Genomic DNA, 20,929 nt, shown 5'->3' with positions numbered 1-20,929 from the left:
TCTACAGGCGGCCCCCTATTCACGATGTTCAGTTGTCCCTGGTCCCAGAGTATAAGTCTACTCCATCTCGAGATGGCATTCAGCAGAAGCTCCTTACTGTCCAGAAAAACCTGCAATTCTCTGCATCCTATATGTTATTATTGGTTTTTGTGAACATAGGTTTACATTTCAATGTTACTTAATTACCCTTCCTCATCTCCTAGCCATTCTCACATTTAAATAAAACTCTCATTTCACTTAACAATGAAAAGGCTTAAAAATTTGCATATTAAGTGTGAGTCAGTGGCAAGGATATCTAATTAAAACCGTCTACATTTTTTTCTTCTTTTTCCCCTTTTCATTTTTTTCTCCCCTGAGCTGCTGACATTATTGTAACTGTATTCAGTGTCCCCATTCTGTCAGTTCTGGTACTCTGAGGAAAGCAGCAGAGAAGGGTGCAAGGGAGAGTAGAAGCCAGGGCGGGGCGGGGGGGGGGAGGAGGAGTGGGGGAAAGGGAGAAGAGGATAAGAAAGGAAGAGACGAGGGAGAAGGTACCTAGGGAAGACAATGAGAAGGTACCACAAAGGGCTTGTGAGAGGAGGGGGAAAGATGGTAAAGAGAGAGGGAAAAAAGAATTTGGTGGAGATGGATTGAGGTTATTGATTTTTAAAAATAAAAATATGTACGTAGAAGGAGATGGAAAAAGAATAAGGAATTGGGAAAAGGAAGGAAAGTACCCAAAACAGCAAGCTGAGGAAAGGCTTGAAACCAGTGAAATAGGAGTAAAAATAATAAGACTAATGGTCAAGGAGAAAGTAAATGGTCAAAGAGCAGAGAATTCAAGAATTAAAAAATCTGCAATTGTCTAAAGAGGGAAGAACAAGAAAGGTCGACAGTATATTCTAGTGTTCCATGTTCCTACTGAGACCCAATTTTCCAGCCTTATCTCACTCTATTCCTTTTTATATACACCACATTTCAGGCAAACTAGAAGGAAAGTAACCATTGATGTTCTTTTCCATATTACCAGGGAAGGACAAATGAGGTAGTGATCAACACAGTGCCTGGCACATAGTAGGTGCTTAATAAACATTGGTTATCAGAAGAGGAAAGACTTTTTAAACTATCACTTAGAGACATTGCCTTTGATTCCTGGAAAAAAACTGTGGAACATATTTTTTGAATTGCTGTTTAGTGATCACTGCTTCCTTTTCAAAATATTCACAAAGAACCATCATGGCTTCTCAAAGACTAGGTTATGCCAGACTAACCTCATTTCCTTCTGTGACAGAGTAACTATACTGGTAGATCAGAGGATTGTTTTGGATAGAGTCCCAGGTTGTGCTACCATTAGCTGATATCCACTACTGACAGTCTGCTGTTAATTTTTCAGTGTGAATATTTATACCTTGGAAATCTTCAAACATTACATATAAATTAGGACTTGATTTAATGTTTTGTTGATTGTCTAGACTTAAGAAATTGTTAATAATGCAGATTATACTTAAAAGAAGGTCCTATTTACATTTTAGGTTTTTTTTAAAGACCTGGTTGTTAAATGTTTACCAGAAAACTCTCTGAATATACCTCAATTTCAGCAAAGCATTTGACAGTCTTTCACTTTACCCAATTAAGTGATGAGGGTTAAATCATAGCAAATTTAGGTGGATTTGAAATCTGTTGAATGCCCAGACTCAGAGGTGGCAAATGGTTCTATGGCATCTTTTTTTGTGGTTGTTCATATTTATTACTATAATGAATTTACAAAAAAAAAAAAGTGCAAGCAACTGTGTTAAATTATTATACATGTCTGGGTGTGTGTGTGTGTGTGTGTGTGTGTGTGTGTGTGTGTGTGTGTGGGCAGAACTGACTGTGGAGGATTGGACCCGACCGGGGCCCCTTGTTTAGGGGAATAGGGGAGGGAAAGAAGATATTCTACCAACCAGACACAGCCCAGCTCCTCACTGAGTGACTTCCATTGAACAAATGAAAAGCATCAACCCTTTCCAATCCAGAGTAGGAAGGGGAAGTAGGAGGTTGGGGGGGGCAGCAATTCATTTAAATGCTTTGCAGGGGGAAATGAAGGAGCCTCCATCATCCTAACCCTATTAATCCCATTGCTCTGAGACTAAATGACTTAAGTCTGGACCAAGGGCCGGCACCTTAGTACCAGGATGAAAAGCTTCCCTATTATTAGATTCTGCACTGGGGAATCCCAGTCCTAGGCAGAGAGAATTGCAGAGGAGAGGAGCCAGAAATGCCTTAGCCAAGATTCTCACTGTTGTTGGCTCAATGAAAAGATAGATGAATGGCTTAAATTTGACCAAGGGAGATGTGAAACAAAGATCTGCTCACAGTCTTGACCCTCTCTCACTTCCCTCCTTAGAAGTTAATCACATAGTCTTCCAGGTACCGTTGTTCTAAACTGAGCTCTGCAATGGGAAGGGAAATGGGGATGGTAGGGTATATGACCTTAAAGAGAAAGCAGCCTCCACAACTATCCACAAGTAGGTGACGACAGGCTAGTTTGATCCTAGCTAAGGGTGGCAACCCAGAACAACCCAAATCCTTCCCCAATTCCTATGTTCCAACTCAAAGACCCTGTCTACCCAGCTGAAAAAATGGAAACAGGTATGGGGCAGGAGGGGAATAGGGAATGAGCTATACCACCCAGCAGGGAGTGGTGCTGGGCATGCAGGGGGACCCTAAACCTGGACCAAAAGGGGTTTAACACAATAATCCCCCTTTCTTTTCCTTCTACCCCCTCCCAAACACGCTACCAACTCTCAGCACTAGATGGTTTTTTGATGGTTTGGACGGGCCCCATCTTCCTTGTGCTCCTTTTTGGATACTCACATCTTCTTAAAGGTGTCCAGTGAAGCCAATATAGAGCTACCTATCCATGTGGAGTACAGCCCTTCCTGAGGGGCTGAAATCTTACTTTTTATAACTTTGGGGGCAAGTTTCTTCACTTCTCTCAGTAACTGGTCACCAAAGCCTTTGAAGAGTGTTGAACTTCCTGAGAGAACAATGTCGGCAAAAAGTGTGCAGCAAAGGTCTGTTGTGTGACTTGTGGATAGTGAAGGCCAGTGCCTGGTGAAGATACATCTCAACTCTCGTCCCCCACCAGATCAGGTTGTAGCAGCAGCTGAGAGGTCCAGAACCATGCTGGCCCAACATCAAGTGTGCTTCCATCAGGCAGAGTGTACTGCACCTTCTCTGTCTCCAGAATCTCATCCTTCTGTGGGTTGATAGACAAGTAGCAGGCTCTCTCTTTGATAGTTCAGACAACCTCAAATTCAGCCGAGGTATGAAAGTCAGCTCCTTCCTAAAGGGAGACATCGCAACTAGCAAAGTCCACCTGCATGATGGCATGTGGCATGACAAAGCCCTCACAGACAGGCACTGCAGGTGTGACTCCATCCCCTGAATGCAAAACCACTCCAGCTGTTCTTCCTGTTGCATCCAAGCTGAGCACAGCCTGCATGGAAAGAAACAAGGCTGGCACGTTGAAGGTCTCAAAGAACATTTCATCAGCTTTCTCCAGGTTCTTGCTTGGATTGAGAGGAGCATCCATTAGAACAGGGTGCTCCTCTGCAGCTGGTCCTTGGAGCAGACATACTGCCATATTTGTCCCATATCATTCCAGTCCTTTACTACCCCGTGCTCCATAGGGTAGCATATAGCCAGCAATCCCTGGTGCTCCTCTGCTTTGGGGCCGAGGAAGAGATCCCTTTCCAGGGGATCTGGCCATCACACATTTATGCTTTGGATGCACAACATAGTTAGGAAAACAGGATTTAGGAATCTGATCTCCAGCAAAGCCAGTCTTGATTGCCCCAGAACTGTTGTCAATCACCACAGGCTGATTGGCAATGATGCCTGTAGGACTCCAAGGCCAGTGAAAATGATGTACTGGCAAGCGGGCTGGGCAGCAACCTCTATGGCATCTTATAGTGACATCCTCAGTGAAGAGCCTGCTCTTATGCTGGTCAACACTTTCATCCATGATGTGGATAAATGACACATATATCAGATTTTCAGATGATACCAACTTTGTTGTTGTTAATTCACTTTCAGTTGTGTCTGACTCTGTGACCCAATTTAGGGTTTTCTTGGCACAGATAGTGGAGTAGTTTGCCATTTTCTTCTCCAGCTCATTTTACAGATGAGGAAACTGAGGCAAACAGGGTGAAGTGACTTGCCCAGGGTCACATAGTCAATAAGTGTCTGAGGTCAAATTTGAACTCAGAGAAAATTAATCCAGGCCTGACACTGTGCCACCTAGCTGCCTGACATAAAGTTAAGGTTTGCAATATCTAACTTGTTAGATAAAACAATCAGGATTCAAAAGGATCTCAACAAATTTAAATTGTTGGTCACATATTTGATTTGTCAGATATGATTGAAGCTCAAAATAAATGGCCAATGTACAGAATGAAGAATAATAGATGGCGATTTGTGTGAAAAATAATTGCAGGGGGTGTTAGTGAATTGCAAGTTCAGTAGAGTAACATGGCAGCTAAAAAAGGGAATTTGATCTAAGTCTACATTGTTAGGACTGGGCACTACACTTTCAGAAAGCATTGATACACTGAACAGGGTCCAGAAAGGGTTGACCAGGACAGTGGGATGACTGGAAGTCACACTGCATGAATTTTTTTTGAAGGAAGTAGTGATGTTTAGCCTATAGAAAATAACTTAAGGGTGAAGAGTAGAGACTGATAGCTGCCTTCAAGTATCAGAAGCTCTCATCTATGAAAGAGATTAGATCTATGAAAGAAATTAGTTTTGTTCCACTTGATTCCAGAGGGCAGAACTTGGAACAAAGTATGGGAGTTGCAAAGAAACTAATTACTGCTAAATGATAGGAACAATGGGCTACCTGTCACTGAAGTTCTTTAAACAGGCATTAAATAACCATTTGTCAAGCCCATTTTAGTGGACATTTCTTTTTAGTTATGGATGCTATTAGGTGATCTATGAGATACCATAATACTCTGACATCATGTGTTACCATGATCTCATCCTTCCCTCTTCTATCTCATTGTATTTAGGCATTCCATCTCCGTGACTAAAACACATCCCCACTCCACCCCCCCACGCCTGACCCCAATAATTTGTCCTGTTTAAATCTTTCTCTTCCTTCAAGGCCTGGATAAGAAATTTCCTCCTTCAGGAAGGCCCGATTCTTATTGCTGAATTTTAGCTCTCTATCTTCATATTTTTTATAATTCTCATTTTTACCTTGTGGAACTATGATATGATGTGATTAATATAATATAATATATCATGTAATGAATTCTTGTTGATTAATTTATTATAGAATTCATCTATACTTCTTTGTTATAATCTCATTCTATTTAGTACCATGCTTCTCTTTTCTATATGTTTTTTTTTCTAAATATCTTCTATTTCCTCAAAAATCTAAATACCTACATATACTTCAAGGAGATCAATGACAAAAAGAAAGATACTCTATACAACAAAAATTCATACCAACTTTTTCTTTATGCATGTGGACACAAAGTAGACAAAGTAGATCTCCACAATCTCTATTGATTGTGAATAGCTGAATGAACCAAGGGACATGACTATAATGGGCCATTACTAAGTTAAAACTGACAATGAATAAAAAATTCAGAGAAGTATATGAAGATGTATATGAATTGATACAAAGTGGAGTAAGGAGAACATAGACCATAATCTCCGCAATGGTGAAAATGGAAATGGAAAGAAAAATTAACACACTAAACACTGTGTGATTATATTAGCAAGCTTGGCACCAGAGATGAAAAATACACTTTCCTCACTTCTTTGCTAGAATGGAAGAAAGGGAATATGAGTGTGGAACATTTCAAATAATATCAAACTGGATTGATCGATGGGTTAGTTTTAGGAAACTTTTTTCCCCCTCTTTTTGTTTGTTATGAGGAATGGTTTGTTGGGTGAGTTGTAGAGGAATATATTTGGAAATAAGGGTGATGTAGAAAAAAGAAATTGTCATATTCTTTAATTTAAAGAGAGTCTTAAATAAGAATTTAAGCCCCTAGAGGACAGGGATTGTATTATTTTTCATCTATGTATCCCAAGTGCCAAATACAGTGTTGTTGTGAGGAAAACATTTTGTCAAGCCTTCAAGCTGTTTAGATGCTATGGTTTATGGCTTGAGGCTGTGATAATGTATTATATTTTCTTTGCTAGATTCACTTTATCCTTGCCCTTAATAGACTAAAAATAGATTTTATTTTTTAGTTAACTAGAAAAATCCCAAGTTTCTTCTTCCCTGTTGTCTCTCTGTACTATTTCTGTTTTTCTCTTCATTTTTATATACATAGAACCATGACTGGAAAGGGGAGGCCTCTTAAACTGTTTGGTTAACTTCAGGACCCAGGCAATTATGAGATATTCTTCTCCTCATTAGGGCCTTGCTGGTATGTTACATTAGAAATTAATTAAAATCTTCTACCCAGTATCTCTCCCTTTCTCATTCCTCTCATATAAATAAGTAATCCATATCTAAGAAGATCATGTTTATTGAGAAAATCAGTCATTTGTGACCATATGCAGTTTAGAAATATGGCTCATTTTAGAGCTAAGCTCATCTCTATGGCTTTGGGCTAATTTTTAATTCAATTCAATTTCATGAACATTCAATAATCTCCTACTATGTACAGTGTAATGTGCCACCTGCTAATATTTTAGGATGGTCATTGCCAGGAAGGATGACAAAGTTTAGGACAAAGATTAAATGAGGCATAGTCCCTGCACGGCAACTACAGTGTGTGTGTGTGTGTGTGTGTGTGTGTGTGTGTGTGTGTGAGTGTGTGTGTTTGGGGCAGTTCAGGGCATGCCATGGGGTCAAAGGGTGTGTGAATATAAAATATGCTTATCCCCTGATAAGGAAAGGTAAAGAAGGTTTAAGGGTTGAATAGCTCTCAGGTTATATATAGGATCATAGAAATTAGAGTTTGAAAAGAGTTTGGAGATCTTTTACACCCACCCACCCCCCAACCTCATTTTACAAATGAGGAAACAATGACTCCAAGAAGATTAAACTAGCCCATATTCACCAAATAGTAATTAGTAGCACTAGAATTTGAACACAGGCCCTCTAACTCCAAAGCCAAAGCTCTTTCAACTAGCAAAATGTTAATATGACAGAGCTTCTGCAGCCTAGTTTTCCCCTCTTGCAAAATTTACCCCTTGAAGTGGGCAGCTAAGTGGCTTAGTGGATAGAGTGCCTGACCTAGAGTTATATTCCTGAGTTCAAATCTGGCCTCAGATGCTTACTAGCTGTGCGACCTTGGGCAAGTCACTTAACCCTGTTTGCTTCACTTTCCTCATCTGTAAAATGAACTGGAGAAGGAAATGGCAAACCATTCTACTGTCTCTTCCCCCAAAAAGAAACAAACAAATAAATAAAACAAATAGGGCTACAAAGAGTCAGACACAACTGAAAAATGACTGACCAACAACCATACTTAAATGGTTGAGTTTTGATAACCCATACCCCTGAAATAACAAATAATTTAAATAATTAATTGATAACCCTGCCTCCCCCCCCAAAAAAAAAACAGGAAGAGAAGTTATTATTGACAACAGTTGATCTCAAAAATTGCCAAGGGGGTTTGGGGTTGGATTACAGGTTTGATATAAGGTAACAGTTCAACATAGCAGACGAAAACCCTAATATATGACTGTGACTAGTTTACAGAATGAGGGAGATTATAGTCTCACTCTAAGTTGCTTTGATAAGATCCCATATAGAGTTTAGTTATGGACATTATATTTTAGGAAAGACACTGACAAGTTGGAGAGTAATAAGACTGTTGAGAGACCCAGAGATCATGCTGTAGGAAGATTAATTGAAGGAACTGGGGTTCCTAAACCTGAGAAGAAAAGCCAATGAAGACACAATAGCTGTTTTCAAGTATTTGAAGAGCTGTCATATGGAACAGGAATTAGTCTCCTCTGGTCCCAGAAGGAGAATGGGAGCCTAGAGGGAGACGGAAGTTGCAAAGAGAAGGCAGATTTCAGCTCAATGTCAGCAGCAACTTCCTGGTGTTGTCTGCCTCAGGATGTAGAGAGATTCCCCATTGCTGAAGGGCATCAAATCAAGCCAGGATAACCACTTCTTGGGATAGTAGAGAGGAAATTCCTGCCATCTATCAGTTGGACTAGATGACTTCTAATGCCCCTTCCCACTTTGACATTCTATGATTTCATGGGTGGTCAGTCTGATTACAATACAGGTAAGACTGAGGATGAGGAAGACAAGAGCAGAATAGAGAACAGAGGGAATGGGGAGAATAGAGCCAGATGGTAGCTTCCTAAGTGTGATTCCTCTAAGGTATAATTTATCCCTTGGTTTCTTGGCCAGTTTACTTATAACAATAGGGGTAAAAGTAAGAATGTGTCTCGATGGGAGCTTCCACAGCCTACTTCCCCTTCAATAACTTTTATCTTTGATTTTTTTCTTCTTCCCCGGTTCCCACATCCAAGCAATTTCCTAGTGCTGTCAATTCTACCTCCACAGTATCTCTTCTTTCTGTTCCTATTACAAGCCTTCAGGGAAAGAGCTGGGTCCAGAACTGGAACTAGGATGGAACTTCAGGGATTTTCCCCAGGGAACTAACATGATAGGGAAGGACCCAGGCCTCATAGTCCTTCCCTTTTCCTATATGCCACCCCACCCAGTCCTCCTTCCAAGGATTGCTTAGTGTGACTATGCCCCCTAGAATGAACTGTCATGTACATAACCCTTGAGTGAATATTTTAGTAATCATATTGAGAAGTCTTTCACATCCCAAAGAATAAGGATGGTGATCATAGTTTAAGGCCAGGTAAAGAGAAGCAAGGGCTCAATGGCTGAGGTAAAGGGATGGACTTGGTGATCAAGAAATTGAAAAGAAAAAAAAGAGAGAAGGATGAAAAACATTCATGCCCATATGCAGGCTAAAAAGAAACAAGAGACCTAAAATCTTGTGAATTACCGAACAAGGTCACTAGTCATGTTCCCAAATTTGTCCCAATTATGTAAGACTTGAGCTCAGTTTGCATGGGAAATCATTTCCTGACTAACCACTTAATTTCAAGGTTGTCTGATCTTCTAGAGGGTTTACTATTGTTTTACAGAGACTATGTGATCTCAAGAAGATTTTTACCACTTGGAGGTGTGTTGACAAATAAGAGACTGTGGCTATGCATACAAATAAAAAAATATTGATGTGGCATCTGCATCTGAATTCTATACTATTTGAGAAATATGTATTGTGTATGTGTGGACATACACACTTACATACATTTTGCATAGATCCAGCTTTTAAGAATATTTTTACATCTTTTTTCCTCCTGCAGACCAGACTGAAAGTCCTTTGGACTACAGCTAGTAAGAGAACTCTCATGATAGAAATTCCCTTTACCAATGCAGATCTGAAACCAGCCCTGCAACTTTACCGTTTTAGAGAAATACCAGGAGTACTAAGACATTAGTTAACTTACCAAGGACTCTCTGTCAGGGGGAGAGCTTTAGCCTAGGTCTTTTTGAGTCTGAAGGCAGATCTCAGTCTGCTACATCATGCCGTCTCTTTCTAGAGTTCCCATTTAGATGTTGAAAAATGCAGAACTTTGAGGGATGTAGATAAGATTTCTTTTCAGGTCTGTGAAGCAGTGAAATTAGATGGTAAGAGAGGATTCATTTGAAATAAGGTGTTGTCCTTAAGACTGGTATATCAAGCACACTTCCATTTCCCCCTCAATTGGAAAAGAAAAGGATGCAAATAAAACCTTCAATTATGCCAGGTACAATGTGAGAAAATAATCCACACCATTACTATAGTAACTTCACTTGCCTAATTCTTTCCTTTGAAATGTGATGGACAGGCAATACACCCAATGGGCAGTGTAGCCCAAACTAGTATAGCAATTGGGGGTTAGCAAAGTGTAATAAATACACTGTTAGAAGCCATTAAAGTGGGATGAAAAATGTAGACACCTTTGGATGTATATTAAGACAGATCTGGGAAAGAGCAAGGTTTGGAGGAGAAAGAATGCTAGCCCAATTGGCCACCTTTGTTTGCAATATGTAGGGTTTCAGTTAAGTTGTTAAGCTTATGTATGGAGAGAAACATCTGCTTATTTTTTCCCCTTTCCCTCTGAGTACAGCAATTTCCCATCAAAGGGTTGTTGTTTAGATTCTGTTGCTGCCATTATCTGTCTTTTGTTGATTTGAAATAGAATTCTTAGACTTATTTTCCTGTCTCTCTCATAATTTTGTTTTCAAACCCCACCCCTTCCCCTTAAGTAGGGGAGGGAATTACTTACGAAATCACACAATAATAAGACAGATTTTTTTTAAAGCTGTCCCTACCTCAGAAAACATAATTCTTCCACTCACATCTTTTTAACCTATTATATCAGATTTGTGGAATTGATTCCTCATCCAACATACTTTGAAAAAAATGCAAAGGATTGGTGTCTGTGTTTATTGTCTATAAATGAGTGTGTTTGATTGTTAAACAGGAGTATTTGTGCAGAGGGAAATTAGTTTGACCTTCAGTTTGCTGGCATGCTATTGCTATTGCCACCATTACTTGTTCCCACAGAGAAAGTATTTGTTTCATTTACTCATGGGGCTCACAGGGGACATCAAGAAGTCATCAGGTTTCTTACTCTGCCTCTAACCAAGCACTTGTCTTTGATTTTGGTCTGGAACTGAAAGTCGAAAGGTGGAAACTATTTCTGCCATGCAGATCAGCAACTCATCTGTAACTTAAAGACCTAGTAAGTTGCCTGCAGACACTAGGAGTTTAAGTGACTTGACCATAATCACACAGATTATCAGACACGCGACTTGAATTCAGATCTCTCTGATTCTAAGGCCAGTCCTTTATCCACTCTATCACACTTCATTTCTTTGCTTAATCCTACAAAAAAGATCTATAAACTTTATTCTATCTGACGTAAAAGGAAAGTAGATTTTTATAATCTGCTGATGAAATTTGATGTATATCATTAACAAGCTCATTTATCCATCTCTTAGTACATGCCAGGCACTGTGCTAAGCTCTAGGGCTGTAAAGAAAGGCAAAAACTTGGTCCGTGCCTTCAAGGTGTTCACATTGTAATGGCTTGGGTGTGGTGCTTCTGGAGACCATTGGCATTCTAAAATGGATGAGTGAGTTTAATATTTGAACAAATTCTAAATTTAAAATGAAGCTCATTTAAATCCACTATACTTCACTTGATTTCCATGGGCATTTTTTACCTTATATCTTTCATTTCTCAGTGATTTAGAGCTCCAATAGAATTTGGAAAAAATGATAGAACAATTTAACATAAGTTTCTGAAGAATCAAAGAGGTTTACAGTAAGAAGGGACCTTAGTTTATTTGGTCCAACTTTTAAAAGGAATCTCTTCTACAAACCCAGACATGGGCATCCAGTTGATGACTGTTTATCCAGTGGATGGTATCTACTTATTGACCAAGGCAGTTCATTCTACTTTTGTATAGCTATGTTTTTCAACTCCTCATAAACCATTCGGGCTTTTCTTGGCAAAGATAATGGAGTGGTTTCCAGCTTCTCTAGTTCATTTTACAGATGAGGAAACTGGCCAACAGGGTTAAGTTACTTACTTGCCTGGGGTCACACACCTTAAGTAGCTGAGATCAGGTTTGAACTCAGGTCTTCCTGACTCCCAGCCTAGTTCTATATCCACTATGCCACCTAGCTGAGTTTATGCAATTCCCCAGATTTATAGGTTTGATAACCCTATACCAAAAGCAAATAATGTTGGTCTAGTTCGACCCATCCTTAAAGAACTTACACTAGCTTTTAATGATCAATGCTTCCTTTGCAACATGTTCATAGATCATTCTTTTTAATAGTATATTCTAGAAAAAAAAAGAGGCATATATGTGATCTGGTTTGGGATTGTATTAAAACAACATCTTTTACCTGAACCTTCTTTCACAGCCCAAGTGAACAGGATTGCAGGCTGAGGAGGAGCAGAATTCTTTTCTGAACAAGAGAGCCAGAAAGCATTAGCAAGTATGTTAGCAAAAAAGATTAAAGGTAAAATGTGTGCACACCATAATTCCGACACACCTCTAAATTATGACTCACTGATAAAATACACCTTATATATGATGTAAACCCCCCAATGTGCTTGGAAATTCTTTTGAAACCATTTATAATAACACCTTACCTTTATAGGTATATAACACTTTAACTTTCTAAAGCATTTCCACATCTATTATCTCATTTCATCCTCACAACCTGGCAAGGTAGGTAGAGCAGATATTATTTTCCCCACTTTACACAGACCTCAAGTGGTTGTGACTCATCCTGTGTATCATAGAAAATTAGTATCAGAACTGGGAATAAAATCCAACTCCTTGAACCATTTCGGGTTTCCTGGTAGGAAGACATACACAATTTAAAGTCATTTTGAATTAGCTTATTTATAGCCCTAAAGCAAATTTCTTAAAGCACATAAGAGAATACTCACTGGGCACAAGTGGCTCAAACTCAATGAATGAATGAAGCATTTTATTCATCTTATTCAAAATGTTTATTTAAAAGAAATGTGAATCTGTAGATCTGAAATTTCAGACCCTCAAAGTTATTCCTTGTTTTGGCCAGTGTGTGTTAATCAGCAGATTCCAAGATGTTGCTGTCCTAGATTTAAAGCTTTCTGCCTAAGGACTTTGAGTCGTGGATAAAAATCATTTGAATTCCAGTGTCTGTCCAGTCATGGCCAACAGCTCTCTAGGTCATACGACACCATTGGTTGTTTAGTACTACTGTGTCCATCCACCTGGATTACAAGGTTTGAATATCTTTATCCAAGTGATTTGCTGGTGATCTGAGCCCACGAGAAGAAAAGATAGAATATCTAAGAATATAAAAGATGGAAGACATCTTCTAGGTCTTCTAATTAAAGTGCCTGATTTTTATAAATGTGGAAAACTGAATCCCAGGGAGAGAAAGTGACTTCCAAAGTCTTCAAAGGAAGTGGTCAGTGGGGATTCTTCTTCACACCCACTCCAGGGATCTTTCTATTATTCAACATTGCCATTTTTGTTTTGCCCAACAGAAAAATTAGAAAATAGTAAAAGAAAGCAAAATTAGTGGGAATTTTCCCATTGTGGCATATAAATTTCATCTTCCCAAGGTAATCATATGAAGTAGATCTCAGGTCAAGGGATCTCTCCTTTTGTTTCTCCACTAGGATTGATGGTTTCTGGGTATTCTGTTCTGTTCCTACTTCCACCCCCCACCCTCAGATACCAGCTAGGACCTGTGCCAATGTTTACCTGCAGTTAAAGATAGAAGAGAGGAAGTAATTGCAGTAAAGCCTCTTCTTAAGAAAAAGGTTTGATTTTTTTTTGCTAGAACCAGCTCATGGAATGGCAATGTCCCAGACTGTACATTTAAATTGCTTGTCAGAAAGAAGAGTAGAAATCTTCAGAGGTAGAAACTGGAATTTTTCTCCTTCTCTGCTGACTGAAGAATATTAGAGACATTGGGCTTTTTGTTTTCCTTCCCTATGTGGAACTAGCTTCTTAAAGAATTATTAGAGTTTTGCTGACATCAATTCAGAAAGAGACAGGAATGGAAAGAACATGGAACAGGGAGAGTGGAAAAATCCCTGTTTTTCTTGTAATGTCAAAAAAGAGGAGAGAAAAAAGATATTTATTTTATTTGTTTTTTGCTTTGAGAGACTTCCCTGTGCATAAAGAAACAAACTTCATTTCATACTTTTGCAAAAGCCCAGCACCACTGCTCCTGCAAATAGGAGAAAAACATCTATTTTTAAAGAGATAATTGTTGCTTGGATTTATTATAAGTAACAACACTTTAAGAAGTGTGCATGATTCATGGCTGTGTGCGAAGATAAAACCCCAATAACTATCATCTTCCATTTTCCTTCTTGAATCTAAAGGCTAATTATTTAGAACAGCTCCCTGGGAGATGGGGGCTGAGGGGGTTAGTGGTAAGTAGGATGCCCAGAGTGACCAAAGCAAGATGGTACCAAGAAGATTGCCACTTTAGAAGTCTTGGATGGAATCTAAGGGATATGACAAGATGGGGTAGCCACCCTTCAGGGAGCTCAACTGGCAGTGACTAGGCTACTGCTTAAAAGAATGTTGCAGCCCTGTTATAGGGCATATGCACACGACCAGCTGAAATCGTTTTGCAATTGGAAAACAAAACATATGAGAAAAAAGGAATCTGGGAGCAGAGTCGAGCAATCATGCCGTTATATGTGAAGCATGGGATAAACAAGCTCCTGTGGCTTGCATTCCAAGCCCTTTGGATCAGGGTAAAATTGAAGTGAACAAAGCAAACTATGTATTATTAATGTTAGTATTTCTTTTAAGGATTCGATATGGGCAGACACACAACACTGCAGTAAAGGGGGGAAAGACTTGGAAATTGACAATTCTTTTTCTTCAATTCTCTCCCAGTGGGATGTGATATGTATCTTTTTTTCCCCCCTTATCTTTCCTCTTTTTTTTTAGAGAAGGGTGGGAGTGCTTTGGCATGTATCCTCTCCCCTCAAAATAAATTAAAGGAGTGAAGGATATGTATCACATCCCACTGTGGAATCCAGCAAAGGGAGGGGAAGAAAAGACAATAAAAAACAAGAAAAGGAAAGAGCAAAGGAGGAGGAGGAGGAAACAGAAGGTGGAAACAGTTTGAGGAAAGAATTAAAGAAGGATGAATTGTGACAGGACACAAAATTGACAGGCTTCTAGCAGACTTATCTTGTACCCTGGGGAATCTGTATTGAAATCTTAACCCCTTTGGGAAAACATTTATACAATCTTCCCAGGTTGGAACACAAAGTGAAGAGTAGCTCAGCTTTCTTTTGATGGGAACAGGGACTTGTTTCTTTTCTTTGTCCCCTGGCCCTCTCTTGCCCTTACCTTTATAGATGCTTCACTCTATTGCACTGTCTGCAATTCAGTTTTCTGTCTGTCAGGCCCATCATGTTGTCAGCATGTGAAAGAAGTGGGCCAGACAACCTTACCTCTCTCTGTGTTGTGCACATGGGTAACTGGGGGCTTTAATTACTGGGGTCTTGGCCTTTCCTTCCAAATTCCCTATAGCAGGAGTCACTGAAGACAGGGCACAGGATGGACATAGGGACCTCACATTTTTAAGGAGATTTTTAATATCTTAATTCCTATACAGATCTTAATGGAAGATGCCAAATATTAGGGTAATGTGATCCGAAAATATTCTTGTAGTAACTACAGTGCATTCAGTACCAGATGACCTCTGAGGTATCGTCCTTTACTAAGATTATACTATGGGATAGAAACTATGTATAAATATAGAAAGGAGAAAAAAATTAATAAATTCTATCCTTGTGTAACTTGAAGATTACTGAGAGGAACAAGACCAATATATGGTCTTAACCATATGTTATTTGAAGGAAGAAGACCAATATACATTCCCTCCACAAGGTACCTTGTATTTATTTTTCTTTTATTCTCTTTATACTTCTAAACCTACATATTGTCTGCCCTGGTATAATGTAAGTTCCTTGAGAGTTGAGACTTCTTCATCTTTCTATACCTAATGTTCATCCCTGTGCTGGCACTAATAGTAGGTGCTAATGAAATGTTCGCTGCTTGACTAATCTCTGTGTAAATGACTCCCAAATGCATCTCCCCATCCCAAACCTCCCTGAAGAGTCCCAGTCCTATATTCCCACATCCCTTTCAGTTATACCCATATATTTTTCGTATAAGAAGTTCAAACTGGTCTCAGGTTAAGCTGAACCTTGCTCTGCCCCTCCCACTAACTTTTTTCCATTTGTGTTCATGGCCCAACTGTCTTTCCAACATTCTATGATCCTAACCATAAAATCATCTATGTCTCTTTACTTTCCCTTACCCCACGTACTAAATCAGTTACTAATTCCTAAAATTTCTGCACACACAATATCACATCCACACAACCACTGCTCTCCATAATTTCAATCCTCATCTCTATGCACTTAAACTCTTAGAATACTCTGCCAATTTTTCTTCTTTACATTAGATTATATCCAAACCACTCTCCAAATTGATGCTCATTTGTAACCTTCCCCAAAACACCCTATGGTCATGTTAGACCTTTGTTCAAAAGCAACCAGGGTCTCCTTTTTGCCGAAAGAGATATGTGGCCTCAGAGACAAAGAATACCTGAGTTTATATCTCAGCTTTGGGACTTACCAGCTATATGACTCTAGGAAGGCTACTTAACTTCTCTACACCTTTGACTTTTGTGTATAAAGATAATTATAATTCTTGGACATCCTATATCATCAGGATATTATGAGAAATGTGCCTTGTAAATGTCAAAGGATAATAGTAGCAACAGTCCTGGGAGCTGCCAAGGTGATAGAGGAGGTATTAAGCATCCTGAGCCATCTTCCATGATGTGTGGAGAGACTCACAGGTGTCAGCATTCCTCACAGGTTTTAGCATTTCCCAGGTAAATCACAACATGCCAGTTGTTGGAGCAACAAGCAAGGAAGGCATGGATTAAATGAAATGACCCAATAAAGTAGAAAGTCCTAATCTTGCCATCAAAGTTTTGCACCTACTTTTGATTTCAGTCTACCTTTCATACCTCATCCCATGCTGTCCTAAATAATGAGTATAAGTTCTAACCAAAGTGAGTTATACTTCCTCCCTTGTTCTCACACTGACCTGTCCCATCTCTCTGTCTTCATTTATTCTCTCCCATACCTGAAATAAACACCCCCTTCACTCTAAATTCCTTTCTGTTATTAACCTCTTCCTTTTCTTCAAGATCAACTCAGATACCACCTCCCCCTTGACTTTCTCAATTCTCTGATTTTGCCTTGCTCCAAGTAATGTTAATGGAATATAAGATCTTCTCTGCCCATTAATAGGCCTGGCATGGACCCCCTTAAGAGAAGCTTGCTTAGGGGAGGCTTGCTTGTAGGAAGGCTTTCATACCTTTTGTTAATTTCTAATTAGGCACTGAATCATAGAGGGTTGTGATCCCTTCTGACTCTGCAAAGGGTGTATATACTCTGAAGCTAGCATTTTGCTTTGGGGATCACTCATTGGAAGAGTGTTCTTATGATTTGACCAGATGAGAATCTGGGTAGCCATTAAGAAGCACTCTGGCTTTGAAAAACCAAGATGTTGGTGCTTCTCTCTCTGGTAACTTGTGTATGTACTTCCTTGGCCAGATAGTTGGATCTGTCTGTTGATCTGTGCTAATTTCTCAGACAGAAGCCCTGTGTATTGTTCTTTGTTTCTCTGATTGTATTTTCTCTATTTTCTTTGGATTTTCTCTGAAGTCTAGGGTGCTGATTTTTCCCCTGCACTAATGAATGTAATTTAAAAAAAGATTGTTGACCCCTTGAACAGCAGCTATCTTTCCTAGTAAAGCAGATCTAAGAACTTATGCTAGCAGCCATCCTGGATATTTTAGTATGGCTGCTGCTGCACCCCATTAGAATGTAAGCTTGAGGGCAGGACCATTTTTTTTTTTACTTTTCTTTGTGTAACATAGCACACTTGCTTGCACATAGTAAGCATTTAACAAATGCTTCTTCACTTGACCTTCCTCAATTACCCATTTCCATATCCTGTGCAATTTGTCATAGTACTTTTTCTGGGCTTCTTTTTGCCAAGTTATTTTCCTCTCCCTAGACCCTCATTAGTTGTGCATTTGTCCTCCATGCCTCCCCTCCCCCCATTATATTTAATGCTCCTTGAAAGTAGGGCCCGTGTCACGTCTATTTTTGTCTCCACAGCCCCTACCACAATGTCTTGCACACAGTCAAGCCTTAATAAAATTTTATTGAATGGAAATGAGCTGAATTGGTGCAGAAGACAGTAATGATTCCTGTGTCCTTTGAAAAGAGAAGGTATACAAGGGAGTTAGGGTGGTAACTCGGAATTAAAGGGATTCTTCTTGTTACTCAGTTATTTTTCTCAGTTGTGTCTGACACTTGGTGATCCCATTTGGGGTTTTCTTGGCAAAGATACTGGACTGCTTTGCCATTTCCTTTTCTAGCTCATTTTTGTAGATGAGGAAACTAAGGCAAACAAGGTTAAGTGACTTGCCCAGGATCACACGGCTAGTGTTTGAGGCCAGATTTGAATTTAGGAAGGTGAGTCTTCTTGACTTCAGGCTGGGCACTCTATCCACTGTGCCATCGAGGTGCCCCGAGAGATAGTCCAAATTCTGTAATAAGACCTTTTATAATGTCTTGGAAAGGGGCCTAGAAGATACAAGGTTTAAGAGAGAGCATTAGACTGTGACCATCACAACACAATTTCAGAATGTTATGACAGTTTAGTTTGCTTTTAGAAGGATGAGCAATCATCTGCCAATGACCCATGACAATCTGTTCCTTTCTCCATAACACCCACATTTGTTTCAGGATGGGTAATCCCCAGTAGAGATGAAGGAGCCCAGCTGTGTTTGGATTTTATAACATTCCTCAAGATCCTTCTCAGATGTTTTGGTTTATGGCAAAGTTGGAAATACAGTATTATCCTGATCATTATTATTATCATTGATTCAACCACTAATAATAATTAATGTTTACTGAACACCAGTAATGGGCTTTGAAATGTTCTGAGACAAAATTAGACTTGGCCTCTTTCCAATGGGCTTACAGTAAAATCAGAAGCAACCAAGTTACTGCCCAAACTTTTTTCTCTTGAGGACCAAAGGCTTGAAAGGGAACTGCTGGTTTGAAGAGGAAATCTAAGAGAGTCACAAGAGAAAGAAAGTCAGTAGGGAGAGATGCAATGCTTAAGAAGGAAAGCTGGTTCCCAGATTCCCTCTGGTAATATTTTGCTGAGTTCAGTGACGCCAAGAGAGTCCCTCCTTGGTGTCATCTTCACCTTAATTAAATGTTTTGAGTATTTGCTCCAAGGAATAGGAAGTAGATTTTTTGTAAAGATGAAGATTCCTCATTCCAAGACTCACATTACACATGACTAGCAGAGATGATCCCTGTATTAATCTGAAACCCCCCCAAAAAAAGATAATTAGCATAAGATGATTTGTCTTTGACAACCAATATGCTATTGCCACAGTCTCAATAGCTAATGCTGATGAATTTGCACAGCTCTGCCTTACTTAGTTCCAATTCACTGGCAAGTCAAGACATCATCCTCATGATGTATCTTCAAGAATTCAAGGTCCTCTTCAAGAATGAAAGATGAACAACAACAATTAATCCAGAAAATCCACTAAAAAGTCCCCTTAGTACCTGCTATCCAAGTACTTAGTGCCAGGGTATTTGTGTACTTTCATTGTTATTGTGGGAATATTAAGTTAGAAAAACAGATATGATTGTGTGACATCATTTATACACACACTTGTGTGTATATATGTATATGTGTACATATATATACATATACATGCATATATACACACCTACATACAGGAAGAATGATATGTATAAAGGATAGAGTTCTAGAGTCAGGAACCACCTAGATTCCAATCCTACCTCAGGGACTTCCTAGGTGTTTATGGCCTTAATAAATATCTCTGAGTATCAGTTCCCAAATCTATAAAATGCAGACAATAATGCCTTTAACACTTGCCTTACAAGGTTGTTATAAAGACCAAGTAAGATAATATAAGTAAAACATTGACATATAAATTGCAATTGTTTTTATTGTCATGGTTAAAAATGATTTGTGTTAATAATATTTGACACTATTATATATTTGCCCTCTTCGACAGTTGGACCTATCAGTGGAGAAACATGGCACCAATTTGAGCTCCTGCATAAACATTCAAGAGCTAGTTTCTCACAAGAAATAGAATGTTAGCACTGGAAGAACCCTAGAGATCATCCAGTCTAAATACTAATTTGACAGATAAGGAAACGGAGGCCCAAAGAGGAGAAAATATTTTTTCAAGGTTACTCAGCCAGTTAGTGGCAGATTTTAGTCTGGTGAGAGTTCCCCAAATTCTCTTTTTCACTTTAGCAGCAGCTTTGGGACAGGCTCTGAAAGTGTATCAGAAACATGAATTCTCTTGGGTACTAGCATCTCTGTTACTATCATAAAGGAGGTGTACCTAATTTTCGAAGTAAAGAGAGGAAATGCCAACTTCTCTGTTTTCTCTGACTCAGATAATAGCCTTCGTACTCATTTTTAAAATGAAAATGGCTAATTCTCAGATATGAATCCATAAGTAGCTTTGCACACAGATGAGTAATAAAAAAGCATTGGCTTCATTAATGTCTCTCCTGATAGTACCTTTTTTAAGAAAGCAGTACATTATTGACATTTGTTCTGTGAGGGCTCTACTCTGATCTCTAGACCCACTAGGGTGCTGTAGAAATATTTGTGCTGATTGTTGTTTTCATCAAGTTTATCAAGCTTTCTTTTATTCTTATGTTAAATTTATTTTTATTTTTTTCCACCTAACAATTGAGTTCTTAATGATCCTTGCTGTCAGAGTTAAGTTCCCTTAGAAAAAAAATCAAGACTGTGAAAACGTTATTGGAAACTTTTTATGATCACCTTGTGATTTGTGAATTCTTACACCTGCCTGAGACAGTTAGGGAGTGAAGTTGATAGAATGCTGGATTTGGAGTCAAGAAAATCTGCATTTGAATCCTGCTTGATACCTTTACTTTGCTGTGTGATCCTGAACAAGTAACTTAACCTCTTCCATTCTCAGTTTCCTCATCTATAAAATAGGGATGATAATAGCGCCTACTTCAAAGGACTCTTGTGAGAATAAAATGATATAACATATAAATCACTTTGAAGGGCTTAAAGGACTATAGAAATACTAATGATGATGATGATAATGACAATGACATTGACGACAACAATGGTGATGGTGATGATGATGATGACAGTGACAGTGACAACAATGACGGTGATGGTGACAGTGATGGTGATGATGATGGTGACAGTGACAGTGACAACA

The 20,929-nt window shown here is 39.0% G+C and overlaps 1 protein-coding gene and 1 pseudogene across 1 annotated transcript in view; one reads left to right on the top strand and one right to left on the bottom strand.

Moving 5' to 3' along the window:
• The window catches only part of OPCML (opioid binding protein/cell adhesion molecule like), a 733,671-nt gene that overhangs the window by 629,801 nt on the left and 82,941 nt on the right, over positions 1-20,929 (top strand). The window lies entirely within an intron of this gene.
• On the bottom strand, positions 2,825-3,988 carry LOC138154782 (beta-centractin pseudogene; annotated as a pseudogene).

Source organism: Petaurus breviceps, unplaced genomic scaffold (genome assembly GCF_028583685.1).
Source record: "Petaurus breviceps papuanus isolate PSGF00001 unplaced genomic scaffold, PetGlider_PUasm1.0 91133, whole genome shotgun sequence".
Classification (NCBI taxonomy): Eukaryota; Metazoa; Chordata; class Mammalia; order Diprotodontia; family Petauridae; genus Petaurus; species Petaurus breviceps.
The sequence above is the reverse complement of the archived record's forward strand: the minus strand, read 5'-3'. Positions and strand labels throughout refer to the sequence as shown.